General features: G+C 42.7%; 1 long non-coding RNA gene across 2 annotated transcripts in view; it reads left to right on the top strand.

Annotated features, from left to right (window-relative positions):
• Positions 1-207: 207 nt before the first annotated feature.
• The window catches only part of LOC133766503 (uncharacterized), a 57,728-nt gene continuing 36,666 nt past the window's right edge, over positions 208-21,269 (top strand). Inside the window, exons 1-2 of one of the 2 annotated variants that reach the window (XR_009866717.1) lie at positions 208-443; positions 3,592-3,678. This is a non-coding gene — a long non-coding RNA (uncharacterized LOC133766503). Of the gene's footprint in view, positions 444-1,769; positions 2,253-3,591; positions 3,679-21,269 lie in introns of those variants that run through there. The other variant, XR_009866716.1, reaches the window with a different exon arrangement.

The following is a 21,269-nucleotide window of genomic DNA, read 5'->3' as shown; positions in this document are numbered from 1 at the left end:
TCGTGCCCACTCTCATTTTATCTTCTTAGTAATAGAGTACCAAATTTTACTAAACTTTATTCACTTTACTTCTTCTTGAATGTAGCCACGAATGAAAAGAACAGATCCAGGCACAGGAGATGTCATTAGACGCCATCTTAGCTATGGGCAACACAGTCCCCCTCCGCCGCCTTAGGTGTGAACTACCAAACTCCCACAAATCTCGGATTGTGCGTTAGACGTGACAAGGACTATCTTCGCCTTAACTAAATTCGTCGCTGTGTTTCGTGAAGGAAGAAAACTTTGTTTTTTACACGTATGCCGTTTCGAATGATCGTCCTCCCACGCGGAATGAAAAAGGAATGAGACTTGAGAAAGTTGAAAATCAGTTTGCTTCCAGAAGAGAGGTCGAACAAGTGCCAATACGAGAAACGGAGTATAGCCCCTCCCCTCAATATCTTAAGGTAGATGAGTCATTGGTCTAAAGAAGGCAAGAGTTTGCCAAAGCTAAACGAAAACTTGAGGAAAAGATAATGGGAAGAAGTCTTTTAGATCAAGGGAGACTTCATTCTTCAGATTCCTGAGACAAGACTCCACCGCTATGACCTTGGGCAAGTTTCTAAACTTTTTCAAACCTCTTTCTCACCTACAACATGGAGATATAATCGTTAATGCACTTGTTGTAGTGAGACTTAAAGGTACTGCAAGGTGTTAGTCCATGTTCAATGAAGGAGTCGTTATTTCAATATTTATACTTAGGGCCTTAGCCCATGCAGTACTGGTCCCTCGTGACCCAGATGAGGTGACCTCGATCCCTGCCTCTGTGTTAGAGATGGGGGAGGGGTGACAGAGATACAGACAGCTGATTTTTGATGTAATGGGGACTCAGAGAGAGCCTTCTGGTGTATGTGACTGAACTGAAGGAAGGAAGATAGGAAGGTTTAATAAATTTCCAGGAAAAGGAATAGCAAGAAAAGGAATGAGTCTGTTCAAAGCAGTGCATCGCTGTGCACTGGCACAGTGGTTAAATAAATATTTGATACATGCATGAAAGTTACATACTATTACACATTATTAAATGATAAAGTAGGAGTCATACAACGTGTAGACAGAATAGGCATAGTATAAAAGACTATATATATATATATTTATTATTAATATTATTTTTTAGAGTGAGAGCTACCATACCCTGGTTCACTCTCCAAATTCCCACAATAGCTAGGGCTGGGCCTGCTGCCGTTGGGGAGCCTGGAGTTCAATCCAGGTCTCCCACATGGGTGGCAGGGACCCAGTTACTTGAGCCATCACTCATTGCCTCCCAGGGTCCACAGTAGCACGAGGCAGCTGGAATCAGGAGCCTGAATCAAGGAACAAACCTGGGGTCCCTGATTTGAGCCACAGGCATCCTAACCCCTCGGCCAGTATTTTTCCCTAACCTTATATGCTTATTTAAGATCCTTAATTATTTCAGCAAATATTTTTTTGAAAGGCAGTTACATAGTGAGAGAAAGAGTGGTGTTTTGGTGTAGCAGGTAAAGCCACTGCCTGCAGTGCCAGCATCCCATATGGGTTCCAGTGGGTATCCCAGCTGCTCCATTTCTGGTCCAGTTCCCTGCCAATGGCCTAGGAAAAGCAGCAGCAGATGGCCCAAGTGTTTGGGCACCTGTCAAGCACATGGGAGACCCAGATTAAGTTCCTGGCTCCTGCCTTTGGCCTGGCCCACTCCTGGCTATTGTGGCCATCTGGGAAATAGTGGGTCAGCAGATAAAAGATCTCTCTCTCTCTCTCTCTCTTTCTCTCTCTCTCTCTCCAACTGTGCCTTTCAAATAGATAAATAAATCTTTAAAAGAAATTCCCCAGACTGCTCACAATTTAGGTGGTTTCATAGTAATATCCTTGATGTAATAGCATTTATGAAGAGCAGTGGGAGGGGCCTGGCACAGTATTTTAAACTGAGACGTGGAAAATGAGTTCACAGTAGACCAGCTGGTCTGATTCAAATGTGATAAGGAAATTTCAAGCCAGTAAAATATTATCAACAAAGGCCCAGAGACTTGAGAGAATAGAACTTCAAGGGATATATAAGTAGATCTGCATTATTGGAACAAAAAAGAGTAAAGGAAAGAGGAGTTGGTGGTGACAAAAAGGTGCTTTCAGTTGCTGAAGGCAATGCAGCAGACTTCAGAACATTTCCATCTTCCTCCTCGAAGTAGAGTAATGAAAGTTGCTTTCAGAATCAGACGTGGCATCACCATTTATCAACACTGTAAATGGTAAATGATTTAGCTTCTATAAATCTCATTTCCTCATTTGAGAAAAGTAGAAAACATCTCGCAGAGTTTTGTTAGGATTAAATAAGATAATGTATGGTAAAATACCAGCGACGATGCTTAGAAAATAGTAGATATTCACAGAATGTTAATTTGTATTATTATTGCTCATAATAAAAATTCTTCCAGCCTTTCATATACAGTAAGAAGCCAGATGTTCTATCTCCAATTTGTAATGCAGACACTTGATCATAAATGTGTAAAGAAAAAAAAATCCTTTATTTTCAACTCTGCTACAGTATCTCTTAAAAATTAATGTTAAACACAGTAAGCTTTCTTCTACAAAAAAAAAGCTGGGGCTGCTATAACTGGCATGGTAAAGAATCCTGCTAAGTTACACAGGGCACTGAGACTGCCAAAATGGCATTGAACGCATTCTTCACCCACTGGTATTCAGCAAGCACAGAAAAGGCTTAAATTAAGATATCTCATACATTAGATATTTTGAATTCTAAACCATGTGGGTGTTCCTCGCTATGATTCGGTATCCATACAAAATTTTAATTAAACAAAAAACATGTCATGTTTTCCTGAAATTTGATATGGCAATATTTCCCCATGGTAAAGTTCTTGCTCTCTTTTTAAGTATTTTCCTTCTTATAGACTGGTAACTGTTACCACTGCTATGATTCAAACCACTTTTCAATCTTAGAAAAGTAAAAAGAGAATTACAGAATTATTATTCTAGTACCATCAAAGATAGGCAATTATTAGCATTGCCTATATATAAATGACAACTCTGTAAAATCAGTTAATGTACAACCCTCTCTAATTGATTGTGATTTAATTGGACTTTAACCAATGATATATACATTGAATATAATCAATTATAGAGCATTTGCATAACATTCTGCTTAAGCAGAATATCTGGATCGCAAATACTATAAATGTAAGCAAACCAATTAAAGAGGATGCCGTGAGTACTCCAGGATCAAAATTGAGATTATATAATACTTTTCATGGTACACACTGGCTTACTAATGTGGAAGTTTGATCCTTTTCCAACTAAGGAAGGCTCTCCTCATCAGGGAGAGTCTAATGAGTGGAAATACCCCATCATTTCCCAGGTGCCCAGGGTGGAGCAGTGCAGACATTCCAGAAGCACTATTCATCTGTTTTTGGCTCTCTGGTTTTTCAGGAAGTGAAAGAAAAATAATTACCTGAAGACAAGTAAAGGCATTTATTTTTCTTTTAGCAATCTTGTTCTGTCGATACAGAGGGAATCAGAATATTAACTTCAGAAAGGACTGTAGTTAACTGATGCAGCTTCATTCCTTTACAGGCAAGAAACTTGAGGCTCAGGGAAGGAACGTTTACTGAATGTCTATTAACCACGTGGTAAGCATCTTCCTCGTGACATCTCTGTGTGGTAAGTATTAACCCTATTTAATAGTTAGGGAAACTGAGGCCCAGGCTTAAAGATTAAGATTCTTTTAAAAATGATTTATTTATTCATTTATTTGAAAGGTAGAGTTACAGAAAGGGAGAGAAAAAAAGAGAGGGAGAGGGTGAGAGAGAGAGAGAGAGTGCACATTCTCCCACTGGTTCACTCCCCAAATGGCCAGGAGCCAGGGGCTTCTTCCGGGTCTCCCACTTATGTGCAAGGGCCCAAGTACTTGGGCCATCCTCTGCTGCTTTCCCAGCACATTAGCAGGGAGCTGGATCAAAAGTGGAGCAACCAGAACCTGGACAGATGCCCATATGAGATGCTGGTGTCACAGGCAGCAGCTTTACCTGCTAAGCTACAGTGCTGGCCCCAGGATTAAGATTCTTAATGTGGCCAAACCTAAACCAGCATGCTACATCCAAGCTGCATGCTGGAGCTTTTTCTCTCTAAAAAATATATTTATTTATTTATTTATTTATTTATTTATTTTTGATTGATAAAAGAAGTACATGCTCACCACATATATTCAGATAAGCAAAAGTAAGTCAAGTAAAAGTCCTCTTTAGCCCCATCACAAGTATTCCAGCACTAACAACTGTTCACAGTTTGTTAGCTATCTCCTTCCCAATGTTTTTCTAAGCCACATGAACCATGCCTTTAAAAAAAAAAAATTATTTATTTGAAAAACAGAGTGACAAGGAGCGAGAGAGAGAGAAAGAGAGATCTTTCATCTACTGGTTCACTCCCCAGATGGCTGCAACAGCTGGGTCTGGGCTAGGATGAAGCCAGAAATCTGGAACTCCATCTGAATCTGCCACATGTGTGGCAGGTGTCCAAGCACTTGAGGAATTTTCTTCTGCCTTCCCAGGCACAATAGTAGAAAACTGCATCTGAAGTGGAGCAGTCAGAACTCAAACCAGCACTCCAGTGTGAGATGCTACTGTTGCCAACAGCAGCTTAACCTGCTGTATCTCACTGTTGGCTCTAAGCATACTTCTAAAAATAACGTGTTATTTATTAGAAATGGGGAAGCCAATACTAGAAACTTTTTTCTTTCTTTTTTTAAAGAAAGATTTATTCATGTATTTGAATGTCAGAGTTGGGGATGGGGGAGAGGGAAAGGGAGAGAAAGATCTTCCATTTGCTAGTTTACTCCCCAGAGATGACTCCAACAGCTGGGACTGGGCCAGGCTGAAGCCAGGAGCTAGGAGCTGCTTCTGGATCCCCTACGTGGGTGCAGGGACCCAAGCACTTGGGCCATGCTCTGCTGCTTTCCCAGGCAGGGAGCTGAAACAGCCAGGACTCCATATGGGATGCCTGCACTGCAGGTGGCGGTTTAACCTGCCACACCACAAAACCAGGCCGCTAGAAGGCTTTTTCTTAAAAGTGATAAATAATTTATATCAATAGCAAAAAGCCTACATTGGGGGAAAGGGAAGAGGAAGGGAAGAAATTATGTTTATTTTTGTCACTCTTACATAAGCCTCCTTTTGATTATTGAAAGTGTCCTCTTGCTTTTTATAACTAATTTAAGAATGTTACTTGGAATGTAGCAAATGCTTAAGAATGAAAAGGCAAGGTCAGAAAGCCACATGAGGCATTTTCTTTGAGATTTTTCCTAGTACATCTGAGTTTGCTTCTAAATAACTTTAAGTAACTTAGTTACCAATGAAGATATCAGAGACTGTTTATATATGGTGGATTTGTTTACTGATTTGTTTTTTACAAATATTTTAACGTGTACTCTTTTTTTGGAAGAGTGTGACAATTTTAATCATTTCAAATGTAGTATTTGTATTTCCTTTTAATAAGCTGTACTAGAGCTTTTGTTTCAGATAAATGCATTTGTTGACTATACAGCACTATCTTAGATAACTATGAATATCAGCATCTCACTAGATGTTCTAGAGAACTGATAGATTTCTAAGGGGTTTTTTTTTTTTTTTTTTTTTTTTTGACAGGCAGAGTGGACAGTGAGAGAGAGAGACAGAGAGAAAGGTCTTCCTTTGCCGTTGGTTCACCCTCCAATGGCTGCTGCAGCCAGCACGCTGCGGCCTGCGCACCACGCTGATCTGAAGGCAGGAGCCAGGTGCTTATCGTGGTCTCCCATGGGGTGCAGGGCCCAAGGACTTGGGCCATCCTCCACTGCATTCCCGGGCCACAGCAGAGAGCTGGCCTGGAAGAGGAGCAACCGGGACAGAATCCGGTGCCCTGACCAGGACTAGAACCCGGTGTGCCGGCGCTGCAAGGCAGAGGATTAGCCTATTGAGCCACGGCGCCGGCCTCTCAGGGGTCTTTGATTTTTTTTTTTTTTTTTTTTGACAGGCAGAGTGGATAGTGAGAGAGAGAGAGACAGAGAGAAAGGTCTTCCTTTGCCCTTGGTTCACCCTCCAATGGCCTCTGTGGCCGGCGCGCTGCGGCCGGCGCATCATGCTGATCCAAAGCCAGGAGCCAGGTACTTCTCCTGGTCTCCCATGCGGGTGCAGGGCCCAAGCACTTGGGCCATCCTCCACTGCCTTCCCGGGCCACAGCAGAGAGCTGGCCTGGAAGAGGGGCAACCAAGACAGAATCCGGCGCCCCGACTGGGACTAGAACCCGGTGTGCCGGCGCTGCAAGGCGGAGGATTAGCCTGTTGAGCCACGGCGCCTGCTAGGGGTCTTTGATATTAAAGATCTCTGAGATGATAGTTGGAAATGGGGTGAAGAGACCCGTACAGTGAAATGAGTCTAGAACCTGATTGTCCCCAACTCTTACCCCTTCAAGCATGCCTACCATTTGAGGATGTAGATTCTTTGCTGGGCTTTGCACAGAGCCACTTCCAGGGGTCTGTGTCCTGTACTTAGGACCTGCACTTGACAGAATTACACACGGAAAAAAAAAAAAAAAACCTGCTGTCTTAATTCTCAACAATTTTTAAACTGGAGATTTCCCACTTTCAGTTGTACTGGGGCCCTCAGATTATGTATTGGGTCCTACCTTGAACATACAGTGTGGGGAACTCGGTCTCCCCTGTGCCAATCTAGCCTGTTGGTAAGCATAACACAAGAAATGCTGTAGGAGAAATCCATGGGCCATTGACAGTGATGAAGCAACCTAGAGAAATAAGACCCTTTCACTGAAACCAGGCAAGTCTATCTTCCCATTTGCTAGAGTCTGATAATTCAGGATCAGTGGCAAAATAGTAGCAGAAAGAAAAAAAAAAAAAACAAAAAACTGCTTTGAGGGGTCAGCATTATGACACAGTGGGTTAAGTTGCCCCTTGGGGCGCCCACATTGTACATCAGAGTTCCAGACTTCTAAAATTCTTTTTTTTTTTTAATTTATCTATTTGAGAGGTAGAGTTACAGAGAGAGGGAGATACAGAGATAAAGGTCTTCCATCTGCTGGTTCACTCCCCAAATGGCTGCAGCAGCCAGACCTGGGCTGATCTGAAGCCAGAGCCTCTTCCAGGTCTCCCACATGAGTACAGGGACCCAAACATTTGGGCCATCTTCTGCTGCTTTCTCAGGCTAAGAAGAAAGCTAAATCAGAAGAAGAGCAGCTGGGAGACAAGCCAGTGCTGATATGGGATGCTGGAGCCTCCGGTAGACACTTAGCCTACTTTGCCATGGCGCCAACCCCAAGAGTACCAGGCTTCTGGCTTCAGCCTGGTCCAACCCTAGCTGTAGTAGGTATTTAAGGAGTGAATCAGAGGATGGAAGAGCTCTTTCTTTGTCTCACTGTCTCTCTCTGTCACTCTGCCTTTCAAATAGATGAAAATAAATACATAGACTTAAGGGAAAAAAGAAAGACAATCAGCAGTGTCTTCCTGCTGGCAGCAGGCCCAAGAGCCAATCAGGCAGGAAGCCCAACCTGGTCTGTTGTGCCCAAGTCAGGTCGTATTTCATCACTCTACCACCCAGATGGAGCACTTTGAAGGCTTTGGAGTTAAAATAAACAGCAAGACAGTGCTCCCATGCTGGAGATATTTCTGATAGCTATAACTAACAGAAGGATTGCTCTGCTTTTCCAGGAATGGTCACTTCTGGGAGTGTGAAATAAGGTGTCACTAGACTGAACAGCAGAGCTGTAAGCTTGTGAGGCGCTGGCACCTGAAGCACTGCAGAAGTGTGTAACCAGAGCCAGCTTTTTTCTAGGCAATCTAAGTCACGGTTCCTTTAGGGAAAGTCTTTCTTTATGTAAAAATCTTTAAGTTATCTGTATTTTTTTAAAAAAATGTTTATTTCATCTATTTGAAGGGAAGACAGAGAGCAGGAGATATATAGAGATAGAGATAGAGATAGATGGAGATAGATGGAGATAAACAGAGATAGAGAAATAGATGGGGAGGTATCCTCCCAGGATGCATTAGCAGGAAACTGAAGCAAAGTAGCTGAGACTTGAAACACCACTCTGATATGAGATGTGGGCATCTCAAATGGCAGTATAACCCATGTGCAGACCCTGGCCAACCTAAACCTGTGGAAATTGTTGGAAAGTCATGAGGTAGAGAATGCAAAAAATACTGAAGCAAGTCTCAGATGGATGAGCAGAGATCATTGAGTAATGAGAGCCATTAAGCATCCTCTACAGGACACCACTTTTAGAGGTGTCCTCTCATCCATCTTCAAGCTTTAAATCTCTTTTTTCAACATTCAGGTGCCCCAGAGGCCCTAATTGACCTAATTGAGTTCCATGCCTGTCTCATGGTCAGAAGGCAGGACATTTTGAAGGACAGTCCCACTAACTTTACCAGTGGAAGAGAAATCGTTTCCTAAGGTTGTTGCCAGAGGGAGAGGGAAGGATAGCTGAGCAGGCCAAAGCATATGTGTGCCTACGGGCTTACTCACTAAGTGAACATTCAAGAAAATTATTCATCTCCTTGAGTCTCTTAGCAATGAGCTATAGCTGCCAATGGAATACAGTCTATGATTCTATAAAAGGGATGATGGAAGTAGCTGGGTCAGTTTCTCTCCTCCCTACCCCTAAATCAATGTGATATCTTTATTTTTAGGGAATATGCACTGATAAAAAAAATGACACATGCAACCTAATCTCAAAAAAAAGTCACCAAAAAATGTAGATATACATGCAGGAGAGAATGTGATAAAATGTTTGAAAAATACCGAATTTGGATAAAGCACATATGGAAGTTCTTGGTGCAATTCTTGAAGCCTTTTTTTTAAACAATTATTTCAAAATGAATTCAAAAACACTATACTTAGTAGGGAGGGCAAAAGGAAATGTGCTCATCCACTTGCATGTCCAAAGGTCCTCTAATGAATTATTATGTGACAAGTGAATATTTGTGTGTTCAGAATGCTAGATCCAGACTCCCTTGGGGAAGTCTTAGTTCCCCTGCATGAGGCCTGTCTGTTTACTCCTCCTGAGGAGTCTAAGTGGGTGGAGATTTTCTCGTGGCTTTGCTGCTTTTCTTTTTTTCTTTTTTTTTTTTTTAATTAGTAAAGATTTTTTATTAAACTTTTATTTAATGAATATAAATTTCCAGTGTACAGCTTATGGATTACAATGGCTTCCCCCTCCCATAGCTTCCCTCCCACCCGCAACCCTCCCCTCTCCCGCTCCCTCTCCCCTTCCATTCGCATCAAGATTCATTTTCAATTCTCTTTATATACAGAAGATCAATTTAGTATAAAGATTTCAACAGTTTGCACCCACATAGAAACACAAAGTGAAACATACTGTTGGAGTACTAGTTATAGCATTAAATCACAATGTGCAGCACATTAAGGACAGAGATCCCACATGAGGAGCAAGTGCACAGTGGCTCCTGTTGTTGACCCAACACATTGACACTCTAGTTTATGGCGCCAGTAACCACCCTAGGCTGTCGTCATGAGTTGCCAAGGCTATGGAAGCCTTCCAAGTTTGCCGACTCTGATCATATTTAGACAAGGTCATAAAAGACAGAGTGAGGATAGTAACCAATGATCCTAAGAGTGGCATTTACCAGGTTTGAACAATTATACAGCATTAAGTGGGGAAGAGGACCATCAGTACACACAGGTTGGGAGTAGAGCCATTGGTGGTAGATGAAGTGATTATGAAGGAATGAGGCCCAAGTGCACTAGACAGGGTCTAGAACAAAGGACAGAGTCATTATTCGAGGAGCTAAGAAAGGTGCTGTCTAAGCTACAATTAAGTTTTCTGATTGAGAGGCAAATAGAACCTGATAGAAGGGGCTTGATAATAATCTGTTGGGCTTTAGGCCTTGTAAATTCAGAGGCCCAGACCTATCTATCTCTTCATATGGGGTATATCCTAAGGGAGGTGTGAACCTCCTAGGGGAAGGCACTCTGTTGACTTTCATTACTTGGCTGGGCTGGGAGGAGAGCTGGCCAGGTAAAGGCAGGTGGCATCTCTAACAAGAAATTTACAGTTCTGCCTGCAATGTTGCTGACCCTACTTGACCATCCCCTCAGCTGCAGTGGTCACTTTGGAAGTTGGGCTGAGTGAAGGGCTTTTCAGCTTAGAGCCAGTAAGATCTGTGGCTCTGACCTGGGCATCCTTCGACTCCAGGGCAGGTCCATTTCCAGTGATCCAACTCTTGGCAGAGCTGCCAGGGCTCTTCACAAGCTGACTTCTGCTGAAGCCCAGGCTTACCACATTGAAAGCCACTGCAGTGGACTGGCCTGTTGGGTCTCCTTGAGAGCAGATCACTGTACAGATCAGCCATTCATAGGCCTGCCACCCATTGCTTCTGATACCGAGCTTTCTTTTCCTCCTGGTTTGTGTTAAAGCAGACCAGAGGATGCAAGTCAAGGGAGTGCCCGTGTCCCATCTCTAATCTTCGGTGGCCTGAACTACAAGTCTATAGTCACAGGCATGTTCTGTAGTAGTTTTTCTAAGGTAGACAATGCCCATGAGGAAAATTATATTCTCACTTTAAAACTTTCTTTCCCTTTGGTCTGAAAGGGAGGTTTTTTCTACTTACTGTATACTTCGCTGATGGCAAAGTGAATCTAGCTATGAGATTATTATTTAAGTTCTTATTTTGGCTATGCTATTACAGAAAAATGTTAGCCATCTCTTTTATAAGGTCTAAAGATTAAATTGTGCATCCTACAGATTCCTTCATAATAGAATTAGTTTCCTACCTTGAAGAGAATAGAGAAATGAAAGAACAAGTTGGGCTTAGAATAGAGAAATGAGGGAGCAAGTCCTAGATCGCTTGCTGACAATAGCAATATTACATGAATACTTAGCAAACTGTTTCAACCATTAGATAACAACTTAAGAAAACATTCACCATAAGGTCCAATGCCTCCTATAAATTTTAAGAATCATGTATTTGAAAACACCTCTTGAATATCTAACATGGTGTAGTTTGTTTAACCAGTAAACTTAAGCACAACCATCTAAAATGTTTTTAGTTCCTTTCTACCAACACGTTTAAAACATATGATACACAGATTCAGGTCACACAAATTAGAATGTATCTTTGATTGATTTTAGCAGCTTAAATTTATGGACAATCTTATCTATAAGCCATTTAAAATAAAACTCTTAATAAAATTTCCCCACGTGGACATAGAATATGTACACACATATAACATAGCATAGTAGACCAATATAGCAATTTTAATACTAGCTTTTAAAATCTTTAACTCTTTTTGTAGATTACCAATTAATTTGAATTGCTTTTTGTTTTTAGTAACCTCAGTTAACCATACTTTCTCTCAGTTGGTACTGTTAATACATTATTGGCTTCATCTGTTTACAGAGCCATCCCAAAGTACTGAATACAATAAAAGTGCCTGGAAAAAGTCCATAGGAACCTATAGGAGGACAGCTAAACACAGAACCAACAACGCTTTAATTTTATGAGCAGCACATCATGTATAACTATGGATGACAAAAGACTTTAAGTCGCCATGTTTAAAATTATAAACTCATCAACCAGCAAGAGGCACTTGCTTACTTCACCGTATTTTTGAGAGCACCTGTAGAATTTTACAAGTATTTAACCCTTTAGGCCTCTGGGGCTTTCTCATTAAGATAACTATCATGTCTAGTAACACAAGATCATTAGACTTTTTAATTCTCAAACATTTGTATTAATAGCATTTTCCATTATAGAAACTTAAAGTCTTTTTTTTTTTTATTTTTGACAGGCAGAGTGGACAGTGAGAGAGAGAGAGAGAGAAAGGTCTTCCTTTTTGCTGTTGGTTTACCCTCCAATGGCTGCCGCGACCGGCGCACTGCAGCCGGCGCACCGCGCTGATCTGAAGGCAGGAGCCAGGTGCTTATCCTGGTCTCCCATGGGGTGCAGGGCCCAAGCACTTGGGCCATCCTCCACTGCACTCCCAGGCCATAGCAGAGAGCTGGCCTGGAAGAGGGGCAAGCGGGACAGAATCCAGTGCCCCGACCGGGACTAGAACCCAGTGTGCCGGCGCTGCAGGCGGAGGATTAGCCAGCCTATTGAGCCACGGTGCCGGCCAGCTGCTTTTCTTTTAAGAGTTGATTGTGGGAATATTTTTCAGACAAAGCATATATGTTTAATGCTTTGTACTTTTTAATATTCATCTATAACCCAACAGTTTTCTCTACCAAGTACTTAATAACTTGATTTGAAATCAAACCCTAACCTCATAGAGTCATCTTCTATTACAAAAAATATTTCAGTATCTAGAAGGATCATCATTTCAGCATTGTATGAACAATTTTTTTTTTAAGATTGATTTTGTTTATTTGAAAGGCAGAGTTACCCAGAAAGAGGTAGAAACAGAGGAAGATCTTCCATCTGCTTGTTCATTCCTTAAATGCCTGAAACAGCGAGGATTGTACCAGGCCAAAACCAAGAGTCAGAAACTCCCTCCATATCTCTCAAGTGGGTGGCAGAGGCCCATGTGCTTGGCTCATCTTCCTCTTCTTTCCTAGGTGCATTTGCAGGAAGCTAGGTCAAATTAGAGCAGCTGAGACTCAAACCAGTGCTCATACGGGATGCCAGCATCACAGGCTGCGGTTTAATCTGCTGTACCACAACACCAGCCCTAAAGTTTGTATTTGAGACCATGAGCATCTATAGAATACTGATTAAATGCATTCATACAGAGGTGGGAGTTTGGCATAGTGGTTAAGTCTCTGCTTGTGACACCCGTATCCCATACTGGAGTACCTCCGTTCCAGTCCTAACTTTACTTTCAACTCGAGCTTCCTGCTAATGCTCACCCTAGGAGACCAGTGATGGCTCAGTAGTTGGGTCCCTGCCACCCATGTGGGAGACCTGGATTGAGTTTGTGGTCCTGGCTTCGGCCTGGCCCAACCCCAGCAGTTGTGGGCATTTGGGGAGTGAACCAACAAATGGAAGATCTCTTTCTCTCTCTTTCATCCCTTCCTTTGCCTTTCAAATTAAATAAATAAATAAATAAACTTAAAAATTGTAAATACAGTGGCTGTGACATAGCAGGTAAAGCCACCTCCTGCAATACTGGCATTCATATGGGTGCTGGTTCAAGTCCTGGCTGCTCCACATCTGATCCAGCCCTCTGCTATGGTCTAGGAAAGCATTGGAAGCTGGCCCTGCACCCACATGGGAGACCTGGAAGAAGCCCCTGGCTCCTGGCTCCTGGCTTCAGATCAGTGCAGCTCTAACTGTTTTGGCCATTTGGGGAGTGAACCAGCAGATGAAAGACCTCTCTCTCTCTCTCTTTCTCTCTCTGCCTCTCTGTAACTTTGTCTTTTGAATAAATAAATAAATATTTTTAAAATTGTAAAGGCATTCATATATGAAATATTGTATAAAAGATTAAAAAATAAAGCAAATCTGTTAAGAGGGAATATAGAATGATCTCTAAAAAGTAAATGAAGCAGTGCTATATGAATGAATGTGGAACAATCTTCAGTGTATATTTTTGTGGGTAATGTACACAAATTGCTTAAGGGGCTGGAGTTGTGGTTCAGTGGGTTAAGCCACTGCTTGTGTGAATCCTGTATCAGAATGCCTGTTCAATTCCTAGTTGCTCTACTTCCCATCCAATGTCCCAACTCCCTGATAATGTGCCAGGCCCAAATGCTTGGGCCCCTGCTAACCATGTGAGAAATCCAGATGGAATTCTTGGCTCCTGCCTTTGACTAGGTCCAGTCCTGATTGAGGCCACTTGGGGAATGAGCAGACAGATGGAAAGATATTCTCTCTGCCTCTCTCTCTCCCTCTCTCCCTCTCTCCCTCCCTCCTTCTCTCCTTCTCTCTGTGGTGCTCTACCTTTCCAATAAATAAACAAGTCTTTTAAAAAAGGTTGCTTGAATGAGTAAGCAATGAGTGGACAATGATTTTGTCTGTTCAGCATATGCTGATATACATATATACAAAGCATTTTCTGGGAAGTTATCCAAGAAATTGGCAACAGTGATAACGTCAAGAAAGGGTAACTGCAAGTGGAGGCAGGAATCTGGAGGACGAGGATGGAAAGGAGACTTGCATTTCATTTATATCTTATGAGTTTTGCACTAAAATTAATCTAAGAACCACTACTCTTTTAGGAATAGTTCCTTGGGGCCTTTATCTTATCAGTAGGCTGAAGTGAGGATAAATCAGTGTAACCAGGGAAATTATCCCTTTGGGCTGAGAATATACTGTTTGTGTTTTTTTTTTTTTAATATTTATTTTATTTATTTGAAAGCACTGGGGCCAGTGCTGTGGCACAATAGGTTAATGGCACCAGCATCCCGTAAGGGTGCCGGTTCTAGTCTCAGCTACTCCTCTTCCAATCCAGCTCTCTGTTATGCCCTGAGAAAGCAGTAGAAGATGACCCAGGTACTTGGGCCCCTGTACCCGCATGGGAGACTGGGAAGAAGCATGTGGCTCCTGGCTTCAGATCGGCAGAGCTCCAGTCATTGCGGCCATTTGAGGAGTGAACCAACGGAAGGAAGACCTTTCTCTCTGTCTCTCCCTCTCACTGCCTGTAACTCTACCTCTCAAATAAATAAAATCTGGAAGGAAGGAAGGGAGGAAGGGAAGGAGGGAAGGAGGGAAAGAGGGAGGGAAGGAGGGAAAGAGGGAGGGAGGGAGGGAGGGAAAGAAGGGAGGGAGGGAGGAAGGAAGGAAGGAAGGAAGGAAGGAAGGAAGGAAGGAAGGAAGAAAGTTACAGAGAGAGGTAGAGCCAGAGAGAAAGAGAGAGGTCTTCCATCCGCTAGTTCACTCACCAAATGGCCACAATGGCCAGAGCTGAGCTGATCCGAAGCCAGGAGCCAGGAGCTTCTTCTGGGTCTCCCATGAGGCAGGGGCCCAAGGACTTGGGCCATCTTCCACTGCTTTCCGAGCCCATAGCAGAATTGGAAGTGGAGCAGCCGGGACTCAAACTGGCACTCATGTGGGATGCCAGCACTGCAGGCCAGGGCTTTAACCTGCTAAGCCACAGCGCCAGTCCCACTGAGAATATTTTGGAAATGGGTCAATGACTTCTCACCTTTCTACTCTCAGCACCTAGCCTCATCTCTGTATATAATAAGAATAATCATTGTGTATTGAATTGAGTTTGGCTAGATTAGGTTGCAGTGTTCTTAAGGGACACTTCTAGATACATTTTTGCTTGTGGGTTTAAATATAGGCTTACAACCCTTCATGTATCTCTTCTCTTTCCCAAAGGAAACAGTTAAACATTTTGTTTCTGTTCTTTAGAATGTAAAACTTAGCCAGCCAGTGAATGTAAATTGATGGTCCTTTTTTTCAGGACATTTGTATAATGAACCAGTTTGTAAAACATGTTCATGTCATGACCAAATATTCCAACTCTAGTAATTTATGCTAAGGAAATCATCAACACTGTTCAGAAAAAGATGTATGTATAAGAATGTTCGTTGCAATGCTGCTGATACTAATGAAACTTTGGAAACAATCTAAAATGTTAATGGACAGGTAACTGGTTAATGAAAGAATATTATGACCATCTAATGTGCCCATTGAAAATGATGATTTCAACTTATTGACCATGAACAATATTTATACCATCTTGCTAAATGGTAAAAACAGGTTACACAATAGTATGTGTATGAGCCCTTTTTTTTTTTTTTTTTTTTTTTTTGACAGGCAGAGTGGACAGTGAGAGAGAGACACAGAGAGAAAGGTCTTCCTTTGCCGTTGGTTCACCTTCCAATGGACGCCACGGCTGGCGCGCTGTGGCAGGAGCCAGGTGCTTCTCCTGGTCTCCCATGGGGTGCAGGGCCCAGGGACTTGGGCCATCCTCCACTGCACTCCCGGGCCACAGCAGAGAGTTGGCCTGGAAGAGGGGCAACCGGGACAGAATCCGGCGCCCTGACCAGGACTAGAACCCTGTGTGCTGTCGCCGCAAGGCGGAGGGTTAGCCTATTGAGTCGCGGCGCTGGCCGTATGATCCCTTTAATATCAGATTCCATATATAGACTACTACGTGTATATTTACAGAGAAATCTCTCATGAAGATACTAAGAATGTTTATCTCTATTAAGATGTATGCCTTTAAATTTCCTCTGTATTTTTTCATTTTTTCTGGACTGTTCCATTTATGAGTTTTATCAAAGGAAAAAAGAAAAAAATTCAAGTAATATTACTAGTTTTACTCTTTGACTCAGCAAATATTTGTTGATTGCACCAGAGTATCCTAAAGTTACCTTTAAAAGTTTTCCCTGCAGTCCTCTGAGAAAGCAGTGAAGCTAAGTAGTTATCAAGGCCTCTTTTGAAAAATGTAAGCACTGCCGGCGCCGCGGCTCACTAGGCTAATCCTCCGCCTTGCGGCGCTGGCACACCGGGTTCTAGTCCCGGTCGGGGCACCGATCCTGTCCCGGTTGCCCCTCTTCCAGGCCAGCTCTCTGCTGTGGCCAGGGAGTGCAGTGGAGGATGGTCCAAGTACTTGGGCCCTGCACCCCATGGGAGACCAGGAGAAGCACCTGGCTCCTGCCATCGGATCAGCGCGGTGTGCCGGCCGCAGCGCGCCAACCGCGGCGGCCATTGGAGGGTGAACCAACGGCAAAAGGAAGACCTTTCTCTCTGTCTCTCTCTCACTGTCCACTCTGTCTGTCAAAAAAAAAAAAAAAAAAAAAAAAAAAAAGAAAAATGTAAGCACTAGAAGAAAACTCAAAACAATAGTTGTCTCTAGGGAATGTGGGTGGGGACTGACTGGGAAGGGGTATGAAGGAACTTTCTAGGGTGCTGGCAATGATCTATATCTTTATAGATGTTTAGATTACAGAGATGTCTGCATTAGTCAAAGCTCAGCAAATTTACTCTTAGGATTTATGCATTCCTTTGTATGTCAACTGTGCATCAAAAGAAAAAATTAAACAAATTAGAGTTTAGTTAGTGATATTGACATCTGAATTTTACTTTGAAAATGTACCAAAAAGAAGATAGATTGATTAATGGATAGAGAAAAGAGTGGATAGTTATATAATAAGGCAAATATAATAAAAAGTTAGTGGTGGGATATAGGTAGTATGAATATATATGCTCACCATAAAATTATTTTATTTTTTAAAGAGTTATTTATTTACTTGAAAGTCAGAGTTAGAGAGAGAGAGAGGGAGAAACAGACAGAGAAAGGTCTTCCATCTGCTAGTTGATTCCCCAGGTAGTTGTAATGGCCAGTGCTGGGCCAGGCCAAATTCAGGAGCCAGGAGCTTCTTCCTGGTCTCCTACATGGGTAGCAGAGGCCCAACCACTTGTGCCATCTTCTGATGCTTTTCCTAGGCCATTACCAGGAAGTTGAATTGAAAATGTAGCAGACTGGACATAAACCAGTGCCCATAAGGGATACCAGCATCTCACACAGTGGCTTTACCTGCTACTCCAGAATCCTGGCCTCTCATTATAAAATTCTCATAGTTTTATTATTTAAAATTTTTCATAATAAAAGACTGAGAAAAATTTAGGTACCAGTCATTTATTGATATATGGAATATTTACATATTTTGTACTTATAAATTAAACTCAACAGGTTGAGTTATAGAAGTTCTCCCAAGAAAATTCAACCATTTTACATAGGTAGGCTTATTCTCAGTGCATATATGTGTATATATGACATAATTAGTGACAGTGCTACCTTGTTCTACTGTTCTGCTGTCCCGTCTTGAAATTCTTAGTAGTTTTTAAACAAGGAGCCCTGCATTTTTATTCTGCAGTGGGCCTTGCAAAGTATGCAGTCATTGCTGATTAGGGAACAGTAATATTATTATTGTTATTATTTTTAAATTTAAGAGGGTAGATTTTTTTAAAAGATTTATTTATTTGAAAAGCAGAGTTACAGAGAGGCAGAGTCAGAGAGAGAGAGAAGTCTTCCATCCACTGATTCACTCCCCAGATGGCTGCAATGGCTGGAGCTATGCCAATCCAAAGCCAGGAGCCAGGAGCTTCTTCTGGATCTCCCACGTGGGTGCAGGGGCCCAAGGACTTGGGTCATCTTCCACTGCTTTCCCAGGCCAGAACACAGAGCTAGATCAAAAATGGAGCAGCCGGGACTCGAACCAGCACCCATATGGGATGCTGGCACTGCTGGCCAGCTTTACCCGCTACGCCACAGCGCTGACCCCCACAGTAATATTATTAACACATATTTTCTTCTGCCTATATCAGGCACGGTTAAATACTTTTTATATATTGTCTCACTGAATCTTAAAAAAAAGACTAAAGATGCAGATACTATTAATATCCCTCATTTTAGGTGAACACACTGAGGCTCAAAGAGGGCAAGCTACTTGCTCAGGTTCAAACATGTATTGCACCTTCATTCTGCATAGTAGTACAGTATACATTGTAAGCATTCAACAAATATTTATTGAATAAATAATAATAACAGCTTTCATTTATTGAGCATGTTCTGTGAGCCTTGAATGCTCCCACTGAAACTGTTGTGGGGAATGGGGTTCCCAGCTAGATTTACTCCAAGTTCTTGTCTTGGCATGAGAATATTCAAAGTAGAAACATAGATAAGGTACAAGAATGAGAGCAAGATTTATTTAAAGAGAAAGAAGAGATAGTACGCATTTAGAAGTGAATATGGACAGTCTCTCTCTGTGAAGGAATGACATGTGCTGAGGTGGGCTGCTGCACACACCAAAGTTCAGGTCATCTCTTTAGTTTATAGGGTAGGGTATAGTGCCCTAATAGAATTTAAAAGTGAAGAAGAGGGAGGGGCTGGTGCCATGGCGCAGTAAGTTAATCCTCCGCCTGCAGTGCCAGCATCCCATATGGGTTCCGATTCAAGTCCTGGCTGCCTCTCTTCCAGTCCAACTCTCTGCTATGGCCTGGGAAAGCAGTAGAAGATGGCCCAAGTCCTTGGGCCTCTGCATCCACGTGGGAGACCACGAAGAAGTGCCTGGCTCCCGGCTTCGATAGGCACAGCTCCGGCCGTTGCAGCCATTTGGAGAGTGAACCAGCAGAAGGAAGACCTTTCTCTCTGTCTCTCCCTCTCACTGTCTGTAAGTCTAACTCTCAAATAAAATAAATAAAATATTTTTTGACAGGCAGAGTGGATAGTGAGAGAGAGAGAGACAGAAAGAAAGGTCTTCCTTTGCCGTTGGCTCACCCTCCAATGGCCGCTGCGGCCACCTCTCTGTGGCCGGCACACCGCGCTGATCCAAAGCCAGGAACCAGGTGCTTCTCCTGGTCTCTCATGTGGGTGCAGGGCCCAAGGACATGGGCCATCCTCCACTGCACTCCCGGGCCATAGCAGAGAGCTGGACTGGAAGAGGAGCAACTGGGACAGAACCTGGCACCCCGACCGGGACTAGAACCCAGTGTGCCAGCGCCGCAGGTGGGGGATTAGCCTATTGAGCCACGGTGCCGGCCAATAAATAAAATATTTTTTAACAAAAGTGAAGAAAAGTTTGGGGATGGCTTGGGTGCAAGTGGTGATCATAGTGTCTCCATGTGGAGCTCAGTATAAACATGGTCATTATGGTGTCTCACACAGGAGGAGGAAGTAAAGCTGTTGCATCATGGGAAAATGGGTGTGCTGAGCCTACAACCATGTTGGATTGGCCTGAGAGGGAATGAGGTTTTAGCAGTGCCGTGCACTGGCAGAGACACAGCTGGCAGTCTGATTATGATCTCTGATTGTGTTTTCCCCTAACCCAGACTCTTAATTTTTGGATCACTTCATCAAAGAAGCATCGCCTGCCACCCTAAATTAGGTTAGTTCTCCTTTTATGATTCCCTAGGCCTCACGAGAGCACTCATCATGATTGTAATTAGATAATTCTTTGTTTAATACCCATCTTCCCTTCTGGACTGAATCTCAGTGAAGACAGTGACTCATTTTTATCTATTCACCACTTTATTCCCAGCACCCAGTGCTGTACTTGGAGCATAGCCTGCCTGCCTGCCAGGACTTGATTATGTATTTTCTCATTTAATCCTCAACTTTATGAAGTAAGAATGTTACTATCATTTTATATAGGAAGAAACTAAGGCTTAGAGAAGTTAAGTCTAAGTTACCTCCCCTTGGGGGAAAACATCCCACCATAATGTGCACATACATCTGTTAGACTCCAAAACTTTTCATCACTTCACGATAACCCAGTGTTCCCACATGCTGGACAATCTGCTTGACATTATTTTCTATCTCTAGGCACTACTTATTCCTTCACTAGCTCTTCCAGCTCCTATTTTTGCTTTCTGACCTCCAGGCTCTCTAACGAAGAGGAGACTTGCTTTCCAACAAGTTATTACAGCAGGTGATATTAGAGCCAAGCTGGCTGAAGTCAGGATTTTATTTTTTAACCTTGATGAGTACAGCAGCTGGAAACACTACCTTCTAAAAGCATGGGTCAAATTTCCTTTTGGTACTGATTCTTGCTTAGTCCTGGGAAATACCCTAAAGTAACCTCTTGAGTTATGTAAATGCAAAGCAATCACCCATGTCTAGTTCTATGGGAAAGCCTGAAATAATTGATATAAAGCAAATGTAGATGCTTCAAGCTGTTTATAAAGTATCTCTTAGGAGTTTTTCCCATCTCTACTGATTAATTTATGTAAAGAAATGCTTTTCCCTGCGCATGGGGTTAGGCTGTCCTATGCTGGTGGGTTGCTGGATACCTTTGCAGAGTTGAGATGACAACTCTTTGAGCAGTGGTGGAAGTGGGATGGGGAGGAATGCTGAGAGTGCAGATTTGTTTTCTTTAGTCATTGGTGGAGGAGAGGCTGTGACAAGAAGTAGGGTGTTTGGCCAAGTACTCACAGCAGGGATCATTAAGTTCCACCTGGGGTATTATTCAAAGACTGAAAATCTCAGACCTTAGGAAATGAACTGGTGACAGGCTGTGTTGTACTGTCTTTTGTAGGGCACAGGATAAAAGGATCTGGTGGTGGTAGAGTTTCCAGAAGACCTAGGTTTGTGTCATTCAGAGGGTGATTTTAGGCATTAGATTCCTCAGAGTAGCCAAGGACCACATAAGTTATTGTATGGCACTTTTTGTAAACAAAAGACTGAAGACTTGTTAACAGTCACAGTTTGGCCTCATTTGTGTTCTTGAGCTTGCTTCACTTTCTTGGAGGACTTTCAAGCTCTTACCAAAGTCAGTGGTGGAAGTAGTGGTGACAGTCATCACTGCAGGACATTAGCACCCAGCGGGGCTGCATTCTCACAAGACAGCAGGGCTGT

Source organism: Lepus europaeus, chromosome 9 (assembly GCF_033115175.1).
Source record: "Lepus europaeus isolate LE1 chromosome 9, mLepTim1.pri, whole genome shotgun sequence".
Taxonomy (NCBI): domain Eukaryota; kingdom Metazoa; phylum Chordata; class Mammalia; order Lagomorpha; family Leporidae; genus Lepus; species Lepus europaeus.
Note: the sequence above shows the minus strand (reverse complement) of the source record. Positions and strands in the feature narration are given on the sequence as shown.